The sequence below is a fragment of the Macaca fascicularis genome, chromosome 12, assembly GCF_037993035.2.
Source record: "Macaca fascicularis isolate 582-1 chromosome 12, T2T-MFA8v1.1".
Lineage (NCBI taxonomy): Eukaryota > Metazoa > Chordata > Mammalia > Primates > Cercopithecidae > Macaca > Macaca fascicularis.
Window position 1 is genome coordinate 43,767,538 of NC_088386.1, and position 14,699 is coordinate 43,782,236.

Here is a 14,699-nt window from a genome sequence, read left to right on the forward strand (position 1 = left end):
ATATATTCTGTTGATTTGAGGTGGAGAGTTCTGTAGATGTCTATTAGGTCTGCATGGTGCAGAGATGAGTTCAATTCCTGGATATCCATGTTAACTTTCTGTCTTGTTGATCTGTCTAATGTTGACAGTGGGGTGTTGAAGTCTCCCAATTTATTGTATGGGAGTCTAAGTCTCTTTGTAAGTCTCTAAGGACTTGCTTTATGAATCCGGGTGCTCCTGTATTGGGTGCATATATATTTAGGATAGTTAGTTCTTCCTGTTGAATTGATCCCTTTACCATTATGTAATGGCCTTCTTTGTCTCTTTTGATCTTTGATGGTTTAAAGTCTGTTTAATCAGAGACTAGTATTGCAACCCCTGCTTTTTTTTTGTTCACCATTTGCTTGGTAAATCTTCCTCCATCCCTTTATTTTGAGCCTATGTATGTCTCTACATGTGAGATGGGTCTTCTGAATACAGCAAACTGATGGGTCTTGACTCTTTATCCAGTTTGCCAGTCTGTGTCTTTTAATTGGACCATTCAGTCCATTTATATTTAAGGTTAATATTGTTATGTGTGAACTTGATCCTGCCATTATGATATTAACTGGTTATTTTGCTCGTTAGTTGATGCAGTTTCTTTCTAGCCTCGATGGTCTTTACATTTTGGCATGTTTTTGCAATGGCTGGTACCGGTTGTTCCTTTCCATGTTTAGTGCTTCCTTCATGGTCTCTTGTAAGGCAGGCCTGGTGGTGACAAAATCTCTAAGCATTTGCTTATCTGTAAAGGATTTTAGTTCTCCTTCACTTATGAAACTTAGTTTGGCTGGATATGAAATTCTGGGTTTAAAATTCTTTAAGAATGTTGAATATTGGCCCCCACTCTCTTCTGGCTTGGAGAGTTTCTGCCGAGAGATCTGCTGTTAGTCTGATGGGCTTCCCTTTGTGGGTAACCCGACCTTTCTCTCTGGCTGCCCTTAAGATTTTTTCCTTCATTTCAACTTTGGTGAATCTGGCAATTATGTGTCTTGAAGTTGCTCTTCTCCAGGAGAATCTTTGTGGCATTCTCTGTATTTCCTGAATTTGAATGTTGGCCTGCCCTACTAGGTTGGGGAAGTTCTGGATGATATCCTGAAAAGTGTTTTCCAACTTGGTTCCATTTTCCCCCTTAGTTTCAGGCACCCCAATCAGACGTAGATTTGGTCTTTTTACATAATCCCATACGTCTTGCAGGCTTTATTCATTTCTTTTTCTTCTTTTTTCTTTAGATTTCTCTTCTCGCTTCATTTCATTCATTTGATCCTCAATCGCTGATACTCTTTCTTCCAGTTGATCGAGTCGGTTACTGAAGCTTGTGCATTTGTCACGTATTTCTCGTGTCATGGTTTTCATCTCTGTCAGTTTGTTTATGGCCTTCTCTGCATTAATTATTCTAGTTATCAATTCTTCCACTCTTTTTTCAAGATTTTTAGTTTCTTTGCTCTGGGTACGTCATTCCTCCTTTAGCTCTGAGAAATTTGATGGACTGAAGCCTTCTTCTCTCATCTTGTCAAAGTCATTCTCCATCCAGCTTTGATCCGTTGATGGCGATGAGCTGTGTTCCTTTGGAGGGGGAGATGCGCTCTTATTTTTTGAATTTCCAGCTTTTCTGCCCTGCTTTTTCCCCATCTTTGTGGTTTTATCTGCCTCTGGTCTTTTATGATGGTGACCTACTAATGGGGTTTTGGTGTGGGTGTCCTTCCTGTTTGTTAGTTTTCCTTCTAACAGTCAGGACCCTCAGCTATAGGTCTGTTGGAGATTGCTTGAGGTCCACTCCAGACCCTGTTTGCCTGGGTATCAGCAGCAGAGGCTGCAGAAGATAGAATATTGCTGAACAGCGGGTGTACCTGTCTGATTCTTGCTTTGGAAGCTTCCTCTCAGGGGTGTACTCCACCGTGTGAGGTGTGGGGTGTCGGTCTGCCCCTAGTGGGGGATGTCTCCCAGTTAGGCTACTCAGGGGTCAGGGACCCACTTGAGCAGACAGTCTGTCCGTTCTCAGATCTCAACCTCCGTGTTGGGAGATCCACTGTTCTCTTCAAAGCTGTCAGACAGAGTCGTTTGCGTCTGCAGAGGTTTCTGCTGCTTTTTGTTGTTGTTGTTGTTGTTTAGTTGTGCCGTGTCCCCAGATGTGGAGTCTACAGAGACAGGCAGGCCTCCTTGAGCTGCTGTGAGCTCCACCCAGTTCGAGCTTCCCAGCGGCTTTGTTTACCTACTGAAGCCTCAGCAATGGTGGGTGCCTCTCCTCCAGTCTCGCTGCTGCCTTGCAGTTAGATCGCAGACTGCTGTGCTAGCAATGAGGGTGGCTCCGTGGGCGTGGGACCCTCCCGGCCAGGTGTGGGATATAATCTCCTGGTGTGCTCATTTGCTAAGACCCTTGGTAAAGCGCAGTATTGGGGTGAGAGTTACCTGATTTTCCAGGTGTTGTGTGTCTCAGTTTCCCTGGCTAGGAAAAGGGATTCCTTTCCCCCTTGTGCTTCCCAGGTGAGGTGATGCGTCACCCTGCTTCAGCTCTCACTGGTCGGGCTGCAGCAGCTGACTAGCACTGATTGTCCGGCACTCCCTAGTGAGATGAACCCAGTACCGCAGTTGAAAATGCAGAAATCACCTGTCTTCTGTGTCGCTCGTGCTGGGAGCTGGAGACTGGAGCTGTTCCTATTCGGCCATCTTTCTAATGTTCCTGATTTTCCTAATATGCAAAGAGTTGTAACAATTAAATATGGGAAAGACAGCCTATCTGCATAAAAGACCCAAAAATGCAGTTTATCAAAGAAGAAATGCAAATGGCTAATAAACCTATAAAAATAATTTTCCAACCATTCCCTTGCACTCTGATGACATTTTTCTAGTGCTTGCTCGATGTCTGTGTGTTTTGCTATTCTGTTTATTCTTTTCCTGAATTATCTTTGTTATTACTACCGTTCTTCTATTGCTCATGACAGAATATAATGGTTTTATCTGGCTACCTATTTTCAAGAGGTGTGTGTGCATTAGGAAGGAGGGTCAAGGTAAGTGTGGGTTCACATTATTGTTGCAATTTTGCAAGTCTTCACAAGAAGGTAATCTCTGCTGCAACAGAAACAAAATATTTCCTATAAGAATGGCTTGTCTGTGGATCCTTTGTGTAGCCCTATCTTTTACACTTCTCTAAAGCTGAGTCTAGCAGGATTCTCCAGACAACTCATCTCACCTTTGTTCCCGTACTTGTGATTATAAGCAATACCTGTAGCAACATAGTATGTGATATATATGATCAAAGAATAGACTGTGGACATCATTTTCTTGGATCTACACTGCAGAGCCCTTTTCCATGGATAAATTTCTCAAAGACTGCTTCTGTTCATGTATTTTCATATGGCTCCTCCTAATTTTGCATCCCCTTTTGCCTATTTTAGAGAACAAGGGTCAAACCTGAACTCTAATTTTGCTGAAAATATAATGTTTAGCTTTCTTCAGGAAGAAAGAAAAGGAGAGAGGGAAAGAATGGGAGAAAAGAGAAGTGAGAAAATGAATAAAGCAATCACCTTTGTCAGAAAAACCTACAATCCAGAAAGCAAGGACTCTGGAAAAGACATCATGAAACAATAGTAGAAGATGAATTATGAGCTGGCCAAACTTAGGAAAGGAGGATTTATTTCAAATATGATATCGGAAGGAGCACAAGAAAGGCTAGACATCATAGAAAGCACCTTAAGGAATATTGTGGATTAAAATGTGAAGAATGAATAAAATAACCCAAAGAAAAAAAGATTAAAAATAAAATTTTGGGAATGTATATGGATAGACTGAGATAAAGACACAAAAGAAAACCAAAAGAGTAGAAAAGAATGAGTATTTAAAGATAGGGCTCAATAATAATGATTTAAAATATAATTTTGATCTACATATTGAAAGAGCATATCATGAACCAGGGAAAATTGACCTAGAACTGTCAATACTGAGACATGTCCTCATAAAATTGCTGTCCATTAAACATGAAGAAAGAATAGTCAGGTCAATAATGGGAGGGGAAAAAGTCAGACTTGTCTCTGTCTTATCCACATCAACATTTAGTACCAGTTGGCAGTGGAGTAATAGCTACAGGATCTCATAGAAAGGAAAGTATTTAATATTTCAAATGTAGCCCAAATGTCTTCAAGTTTAAATGCTAAAGACAGTTTTGAACTCAACGAATATAAAGACAGTTTTGAACTCAAGAAATACTTTTTGAAAACATTCTTAGAAAATGAGTTACAATAGAAGGACTGTTAGCAAGCATTGAAAGGATTTAACTGTAAAAGAAAGACTAAAATGTGGGAATTAGAGCTAAAGAACAAAATGTAGACACCATATATAAATATAGATATAAAATGTTTCCTAAAATTCCCTAAAAGTAGAATATGTTCCCTAAAAATATACCACTTCTACCTGTTTTCTCCAGTTTTTTTCCCCAGTCTTTACAATTGTCTTATTTTTATTTATTTATTTATTTATTTATTTATTTATTTATTATTTTTTTTTTTTGAGACGAGTCTCTCTGTCACCCTGGCTGGAGTACAGTACCGTGATCTTGACTCACTGTAACCTCCACTTCCCAGGTTCAAGTGATTCTCCTGCCTCAGCCTCCCAAGTAGCTGGGATTACAGGCACCCTCCACCATACCTGGCTAATTTATTTTTATTTTTCTGTATTTTTAGTAGAGATAGGGTTTCACCCTGTTAGCCAGGCTGGTCTTGAACTCCTGACCTCAGGTGATCCGCCCACCTCAGCTTCCCAAAGTGCTGGGATTACAGGTGTGAACTAATTTTCTCATCTTTAATACTTGGAAGTCAAAGAATATCAATTAAAGCTGACAAAAAATAAAAGTATAAACATAATTTAACAATACAAGGAAAAATAGTGAGTAACATTAACTGAAATATGACGGATGAAAGAAAAAGGACAGAGTAATAGAAAGTATGCCAATATTATAATTGCTTATAACAGTGAACTAATAGATTTTGAATACAGAAATAAGGACAGAGATATAAATTACATGTTTATTTGTAAAAACAAAGTTGCATAAAATTATAAACATAACCACTGGAACAAAGATACAGAGAAATTACCCATGGAGAAAAATAGGATAAACAGTACCAATGATATTTTTGTTTAAAAATATGTGGAAAATAGGCCAGCTGCAGTGGCTCATGCCTGTAATCCCAGCACTGTTGGAGGCCAAGGCAGATGCATCCCTTGAGCCCACGAGTTTGAGACCACCCTGGGCAACGTGGCAAAACCCCACCTCTACAAAATATACAAAAATTAGCCAGTGGACCCAGTAACTTGGGAGGCTGAGGTTGGGAGGATTGATTGAGCCTGTGAGGTGGCGGTTGCAGCAAGCCAAGATCGCGCCACTGCACTCCAGCCTGTGCAACAGAGTGAGACCCTGTCTCAAAAAAAATATATATATATATATATGTGTGTGTGTGTGTGTGTGTGTGTGTGTGTGTGTAGAGACAGAGACACACATACTTATATATGTAAATGTATATATGATATACACACACATATATATGTATACAGAGAAAAAACAACAGAATGAAGAACAGTTCTTTTTGTTAGATGTCCACTGTCACATTATCATTTAACATTTTACTAAGGGGAAACAGCCAAGAGAAAAATTAATGTAAGTGGATTTTAAAAACATGTTTTGTTGAAACATAATTGTACATATTTATGGGGTACATATGATGTTTTGATACATGTATACAGTGAATAATGATCAAATCAGGGTAATTGAGATATCCACCACATCAAATGTTTACCATTTCTTTGGGTTAGAAACATTCCATACCTTCCCTTCTAGCTATTTTGAAATGTACAACAAAATATTCCTATTTTGCTATTGAACCCTAGAACTTATTCCTTATATCTAATGGTATTTTTGTACCCATTAACCAGCCTCTCTCCATTTCCCCTCCCCACAACCTTCCCAGCCTCTCACTTTTTAAAAAGTAGATTTCTGACCAAATCATAGAGCACTCTATTCTCTGATGTGTTTAAAAGATACAATAAAGTATCTTATAAATGTCAAAACGTAAAGATGAAAAGCCAGATAAAGGTAAGCAAGGTATTTATATTAGACCAGAGAAATTCAGTCAACAAAAACATTAGGTGAGATGAGCACAGTCTCATTGTGAACACACATGAAGTTGAAGCAGTTATGAATATCTACAAATTAAATAGCATGGCATCACTAATTGGAAAGACAATGTAGGTACCACTGAAAATAGAAACAATGAATACAGGTTCAGCTGCTTCCTGCTTGCAAAACCAAATAACAAAGACGAAGTTCAGTGGAAGAAAAGTGACTTTATTTCCAAACTAGCAGTGGGGAAATAGTCTAGACTTCCTGCCTTAAAGAAACCATTTCAAATTTTTGGCCAGAATACAATAATTTAAAAGTGAAATTTGGTATGAAGGATGTGCAGGAGGGGCAAGGAGATGCAGGACCACGTAACTTGCTTCAGTGCTTTATTCTGCGCTATTGTCTGATCTGGTAAATGGGCTGGCACTATGTTGAGCATATATAGGTTGTAAATTAACTGCACATTCACATAATCTCTTGTTGGGAGAAAATTGCATAGGTACCTGGATTGTCTCAAGATTCAGTCACAGAAACTTCTAAGCAGACATATAATTAGATAAGTGAGCAGTGCAAGGGCGTGCCTGGGGGAAAGAAGAAGAGTAAAGGTCATTATTTTATTATTAACAAGGAACAGGCACCAAATAAGGGAGAGAAGGAAAAAAGAAAAAAGGACAAAAAAAAAAAAAGGCCCTTAAAAATAGGTTACTTGGTTACAACACCACTAGATTTCTCAAAGTTACTAATTGTCCCCTCAGTCCATAACAGATCATTCAGGGGTGGGGGATGGTGGAGGAATGAGGAAACACTGGAAGCATTTGTGCAAAAGTCAGGAACATTGCAAAGATGCCCACTGGCGTGACTATTATTTCACATTGTACTAAAGGGAGCCAGCTGAGAGAGGTATTAGAAGTTAGAGAAAAAAAAAAAGTTAAACCGCCTGGGTGTAGATGACATGATTAGATACCTGCATTCACCACCCAAAATAAAATCAACTAACTATCACAAATAAATTCCCTAAGATATATGGCACAACAATAATGTATGTTCATATACATAACACTTCATGTATACCAAAATAACTTTCAGTTAAACCCTAGCCCCCTAAAGCATATTGTTTGTGTATTAATGTCCTATGGCTTCCGTAACAAATTACCACAAACCTGGTGTCTTAATGCAAAAAATAATTATTTTCTCATAGTTCTAGGGGCCAAGATTCTGAAATCAGTATCACTGGACCCAAATCCAGTGGGTCCAGTGTGTTGGCAGGGCCATTCTCCCTCTAAAGAATAAATCGTTTCTTACCTCTTCCAGCTTCTGCTGGATGCTGCTGGGGAATTATTATTAAGATTAATTAGTTAATCAATTGATTTTATGTAGTTTGTATATTATTCAATCTAGAAAACATGGAATAAGGACACTCTACCTTGTATTTGTTTCCCCTATATACCTACTTTTATTTTATTTTACTTTATTTCATTTTATTTTTTGAAAACGAAATAAATTACTCTGTTGCCCAGGCTGGAGTGCAGTGGCATGATCTCAGCTCACTGCAACCCCCACCTCCTGGGTTCTAGTGAGATTCTGGTGTCTCAGCCTCCCAAGTAGCTGGGACTACAAGCACATGCCCCAACGCTGGGCCAATTTTATTTTAATTTTTATTAGAGATGGAGTTTCACCATGTTGGCCAGGCTGATCTCGAACTCCTGACCTCAAGTGATCTGCCTGCCTCGGCCTCCCAAAGTGCTGAGATTACAGGTATAAGCCACCACGCCAGGCTATACCTACTTTATATGACTGCTCGTCTCTTTTAGGTGAAATGTGTGACTGGATACAATTTTGTGATCTTGCTGCCTTTTCATTTTTGGTTATCTGTTCTGTTGTTTTTTTTTTTTCCCAAGGTTGCCTGTAAACATCACTTGACTATTACAATTATTTTTATAGATTACTTTTACCTGTTGGTTACTTTAAGGGACTCTTCATTCCCCATTCCCTAGCTTTTCTCTTCTCTTTAACTACTTATTTTTTTAGAGACTTTAACTTTTATAGCAAAGCAAATATTTCCACGAATTATAAAATGAATAGAAATAGTATCATCAAATGCCTCTGTTCTATAAATTGTAATCAAAGGAATTTACTTGAAGCAAATGGTATTTTAATTGTCTCTAGTTATGTTTTCACATGGGATTGATGAAACACTTTTATATGTGATACTAATTTTTTTCAAATCCAAATATTATTTTTAACCTTCATTATTACTTCCGTCTTTTCATTGGCATTGGCATAATATATTATAACTTTTTCATTTTGAATTTACCATGAATAGATAGTTTTTAAATTACATTCTAAAACTGATTATGTTGACATAGAAGCATACAGCTAAATTTGCTACATATGATCATTTTATTATATATCTCATTGTGTTATTTGAGATTTGTAGTTTTGTGTATTACTTAGTGCTCTAGTCAGAATGTTTCTGTCTCTGTTGAAAATTCATATGTTGAAATCTAATTCCCAATGCAATTATATTAAGAGGTGGAACTTTGAGGAGCCAATTAGATAATGAGGGCAGATCCCTCCTGATGGGATTAGTGCCATTATAAAAGTGGCCCAAGGAAATTTGTTCTGTCATTTGAGGACACATAAAAGGCACCACATATGAAGAAGAGGCTCTTGCCAGACACAGAATCTACCAGTTCCTTGATCCTGGGCCTCCCATTCCCCAGAACTGTGAGCAATAAACTTTTTTTTTTTTTTAATAAATTACCCAGTCTAAGGTACTTTGTTATACAAGCTCAGACTAAGACACTGTGTTAGGTTATTTTTGCATTGCTATAAAGGAATAATGAGACTGGCATTTATACAGGAAAGCGATTTAATTGGCTCACAGTTCTGCAGGCTGTATAAGCATGGCACCAAGATCTGCTTGGCTTCTTATGAGGGCCTCAGGAAGCATACAACCATGGTGAAAGGCAAAACAGGAGTGGGTGTGTCACATGGTTAGGGGAGGAGCAAGAGACAGAGAGAGGGGAGGTGCTACATACTTTTAAACAACCATATTTCACATGAACTCAGAGTGAGAACTCACTTGTCACCAAGGAGATGGCACTAAGCCACTCATGAGCTATTCGTCCCCACGATCCAAACACTTTCCACCAGGCCCCACCTTCAACAGTGAAGATTACATTCAACATGAGATTTTGAGAGGACAAATATCCAAACACATCAAACACAAATATAAAATAGAAACTACTACCTCTTTGAGGAAGCCATTTGTTTTTCATTGCTTTTTAGTTCCAACTAAAATTCTAATGTGGACTTTAGGAAGCCTAACAAATACTTTTTGATCACAGTATGTTACATAATAGATCTTAATTTTATTTTCATTTCACAAAGAAAAGCCATAAAACTACTTATTTAGAGCTGCAAGCATTAGCCTAATTCCTACATTTTAAATAAGACCTACAGGCTGATTTTCATACAAACCAGTCGCTACTAGTAAATTATCTTCATTTATGTATACCCTACCCCTTTCTACCTCCGATGTTAAGGATGTACCATTTAGAAAAAACTGCTTACTTCTCTTTTTTTGAATACCTCAAACGTACCTCATTTATTATGTTGTTCAAGAGATAATAAGTCTTATAAAATGACTGGCAAGCTCATATTTTGCTAAATTACCCAGATGCAATTATATTTTATAGTTTTTTAATATTGTTAAACTTTTTAAATAATATTAAACTTATATTATCTTAATAGCCCAAAACAATAACAATTTTTTAAAATTGTGATTTACCACATATTAGGGTAAATATTGGGAGCTGCTTAAATTTAGCTCATGTCATATGCTAGAATCTAGTAATCATCTTATTATATTATAAATCAAAGTTTACCCATTTATTTTACTTATATTGCTTAACCTGAAGAACACATACAAATTATAAAAAATAACTTAGATGACTAAATAAACATCGGTAATATAAAAATTTTATCTTGTTAATTTATTTTCTATGAATATTAAAGAAAGTATGCTGAATTTTTGTTACATGTAGACTTTTTTCACTTCTACTAAACTTTCAGTTGTATCTAATTTTGATTATTTAAGATCTTAAAAAATCGTGTCTTTAGATAGTTCCCTTTTTATATGTATATACAGTAGAAGATTATGTGATGGTAAATTCAGTGTAGATTTTCCCAATCTGCTGAAGTAAATTTTTCTCCTTATCCATTGCTAACCAGCTGTAATCCACCAGTGGAAGGGATCATCCAGCATATTTTCATACGTGAATCGACAAACCAATTTGTAAGTTTTATTGAGTGATTTCATGCATAAGCCTAATAGAACATCAGTCTAGGACCCAAATGAATTCAGATAGATTTAGGGGGACTTTGCTGTCCCCTTCTTTCTTCGTTTCTTTTTTTCTCTATGAATTATCCTTTATATGTTAAAGCTGAAGGTTGTTCAAAGTTAGTTTCCAGTTTCTTCATTCTTTCATTTTTCTAGTTGAATCTTCAAATTCACATTTTCTTCAGTTTTCAGAAGCCATAGTTCACAGTGATCCTATTGTAGTGGATTCAAATTCATTTACAAACATTCCTAACCTCATTTGGTGTAAAAAAAAATGTAAACTTTGGACTCAGAGAAAACTACTTTCAGCATTTGATTGAAATTTTCTATTTTTGTTATTTTTTTGGAATAAGGACACTGTAGGCCAGCCTTGTTCTGTTATTTCATTATTTTCCTATGTTTATTTATTCATACTAATTATAGATGTTCCATGATTATATTTATTTTAAAATGTGAAGTATCTGAAGAACTCTTTTACAATTTTTTTTCCAGTGGGATCTTACAAGATCCATGTGGCTATTCAAAGTCACAAACAAGTATATCCCTGCAATAATTCATCTTGACAGCCTATTTTAAATACTTTAAAATGTGCATGTTCACGAGATTAAAAAAATATGAATTTCTTTTTTGAATCAGGGTCTCGCTGTGTCATCCAGGCTGGAGGACAGTGGTGTAATCATGGCTCGGTGCAGCCTCAACCTCCCGGGCACAAGTGATCCTCCCACCTCAGCCTCCCAAGTGGCTGGACTACAGGGGTGTGCCACCATGCCCAGCAAATTTTTTTTCTGTATTTTTTGTAGAGACAGGGTCTTACTGTGTTGCTCAGGTTGGTCTCCACCTTCTGGACTCAAGCAGTCTTCCTGCCTCAGCCTCCCAGAGTGCTACGATTACAGGCGTGAGTCACCATGCCCAGCCCATTGTTTTTTAAAGAAAAAATAACAGCTTTATTGAGATATAATTCATGTCATAAAGTTCAAAATATTAAATTGTACGATCCAGTGCTTCTTAGTATATTCACAGTGTTGTATATCATTCACTACTGTTCAATTCTAGAACATTTCCTCACTCCAAAAAGAAACCCTGTACCCATTTCCTACTCCATTTCCCTCCACTCCCAGTCCTGGCAAACACTAGTCTACTTTCTGTCTCTTTGGATTTGCATATTCTGGATGTTTCATATAAGCGGAATCATACAATACATGGCCTTTTCTTTCTTTCACTCATGGTAATGTTTTCAAGGTTCATCTGTGTTGTAGTGTATATCAGAATTCCATTCCTTTTTATAGCCAAATAATATTCTATTATGTAGATATACAGTACTGCATTTTATTTATTCATCAGGTTCTTGGAGTCTGTTCTTTCTGAATCATTATCATTCGTCAATGATAAAAAGCCTGAAATTATAGTTTGGTATAGAGCAATCTTTGATGTATATTTTAGACATTAAAACGGTGTGTGTATGTGTATGTGTGTATGTTTTGATTTTTATATGTCTTAATCTTACCTTTCAAAACTCTAAAAAATCCTTAGTTCTAAAACACTGTCATTCTCCAAAGGTTTTGGATGGGGGATTTTTTATAATAACTTGAAATTAAGAAGGAAGAGGATTTGGACATCTGTAGAGGAAAATTTTTAGTATATCCCTTTTTTCTAGGTAAACATTCACTAGACCCTTTCTTTCTTCTCCTTATATCTCTAAATATAAGGCATCTCCTTGACAACAATTTTAATTATTTATCTTTCTTCCCTCATCTAATTGGTCAGGATACTCAGTGTGTTCTACCTTACCAATAATTCCCATTTGTTCTTTCTTTTCTGTTCTCACCACCAGAAACTGAGTTCATCTTTATTCTACGTGATAACAGAGTGGCTTACTTTACCTGTATCAGAGAACTTACCAATCTTTGCACTTGTCCCTTCCAGCCACCAGCCAGTAAGCTCTTTGAAAGCAGGAACTGTTATTTTTGTCTTGGCTTTCTTCCATAGTGTCTGGCAAAGAGTTTGTACTCATCTGTTTGCTGAAAAAATAATGATGAACAAGTGGTATGAATAATATTATCAGTTAATTTTTTCCCTCTTCTTTTTTTTTTTTATTATACTTTAAGTTCTAGGGTACATGTGCACAACGTGCAGGTCTGTTACATATGTATACATGTGCCATGTTAGTATGCTGTACCCATTAACTCGTCATTTACATTAGGTATATCTCGTAATGCTATGCCTCCCCCCGGCCCTTGCCACAGTAGGACCCAGTGTGTGATGTTCCCCTTCCTGTGTCCAAGTGATCTCATTGTTCAATTTCCACCTATGAGTGAGAACATGAGGTGTTTGGTTTTCTGTTCTTGCAATAGTTTGCTGAGAATGATGGTTTCCAGCTGCATCCATGTCCCTACAAAGGACACAAACTCATCCTTTTTTATGGCTGCATAGTATTCCATGGTGTATATGTGCCACATTTTCTTAATCCAGTCTGTCACTGATGGACATTTGGGTTGATTCCAAGTCTTTGCTATTGTGAATAGTGCAGCAATAAACATACGTGTGCATGTGTCTTCATAGCAGCATGACTTATAATCCTTTGGGTATATCCCCAGTAATGGGATGGCTGGATCAAATGGTATTTCTAGTTCTAGATCCTTGAGGAATCGCCACACTGTTTTCCACGAGGGTTGAACTAGTTTACAGTCCCACCAACAATGTAAAAGTGTTCCTATTTCTCCACATCCTCTCCAACACCTGTTGTTTCCTGACTTTTTAATGATTGCCATTCTAACTGGTGTGAGATGGTATCTCATTGTAGTTTTGATTTGCATTTCTCTGATGGCCAGTGATGATGAGCATTTTTTCATGTATCTGTTGGCTGTATGAATGTCTTCTTTTAAGAAGTATCTGTTCATATCCTTTGCCCACTTTTTGATGGGGTTATTTGTTTTTTTCTTGTAAATTTGATTAAGTTATTTATAGGTTCTGGATATTAGCCCTTTGTCAGATGAGTAGATTGCAAAAATTTTCTCCCATTCTGTAGGTTGCCAGTTCACTCTGATGGTAGTTTCTTTTGCTGTGCAGAATCTCTTTAGTTTAGTTAGATCCCATTTGTCAATTTTGGTTTTGTTGCCATTGCTTTTGGTGTTTTGGACATGAAGTCCTTGCCCATGCCTATGTCCTGAATGGTATTACCTAGGTTTTAATCTCCTGGTGTGCTGTTTGCTAAGACCCTTGGTACAAGCGCAGTATTAGGGTGAGAGTTACCTGATTTTCCAGGTGTTGTGTGTCTCAATTTCCTTTGGCTAGGAAAAGGAATTCCCTTCCCCCTTGCGCTTCCCAGGTGAGGCGATGCCTCACCCTGCTTCAGCTCTCGGGCTGCACCCACGGACCAGCGCCAACTGTCTGACACTCCCTAGTGACATGAACCCAGTACCTCAGTTGAAAATGCAGAAATCACCCATCTTCTGTGTCACTCACGCTGGGAGCTGGAGGCTGCAGCTGTTCCTATTCAACCATCTTGGACGCGCCCCTTCCCTCTTCTTTAGTATAGTGTTCCTCAATGTTTCTTAGCAGGTAAACCTTAAGATTTTCGAAAAAGGATGTTATTATTTTTGAGTTACAAAAATTTCAGAAACTATATTGTTAAGAATTATATCATTAAATTTATTTTAAATATAAACTAATATTATGCATAATAAAGACATTAAAACATTTTCACTTTTAGTAAATGATCTACTTTTATTTTACTTTAAATTATGTGTGGGGCAGGCAGTGGGGAATAGGAGGACTTACCAACAGTAACTATAAAAGTCAGATGATACTTAAACAGTATTTAACTTTGAGGCCGAACTAGTATTTAGGTGGATATTGAAAAGTAAATTTAAGTTGCCGCATGAAAAGCACATGCAAAACTGTGTTTATGATGCTACATTTTAGAGTTTTTTATATTTTATGCTTTCTAAATCAACTGATTTTAATTTCTAAACAAGAAAATTTAAGATTTGATCATCACCAAATTTCTTTTAACACGGACTTTTAACGTATTTGAGACTTACCTCTTTTAACTACATAAATACACCTTTTTGATGTGGTGATGATTATCTTGAGGCAAATTTATAGACATCAAAGAATGTTTTTGCTTCTCGTTAATTATATGTCACCAAGTGTTTTTTTATTCTGTCTTTAGCCAGCAATCTATGAGTCAGTAAATTATAAAATGTCAGACTGAGAGTTAAATAATTTAAA

General features: G+C 37.0%; 1 protein-coding gene across 35 annotated transcripts in view; it reads left to right on the forward strand.

Annotated features, from left to right (window-relative positions):
- Positions 1 to 14,699, forward strand: part of MBD5 (methyl-CpG binding domain protein 5) — a 515,330-nt gene that overhangs the window by 197,890 nt on the left and 302,741 nt on the right. The window contains exon 3 of one of the 35 annotated variants that reach the window (XM_074009052.1): positions 10,361 to 10,424. The exons of the other annotated variants lie outside the window; for them this stretch is intronic. The gene's annotated coding sequence lies outside the window, so the exon portion shown is untranslated. The remainder of the gene's footprint in view (positions 1 to 10,360; positions 10,425 to 14,699) is intronic. 35 annotated transcript variants of the gene reach the window in all.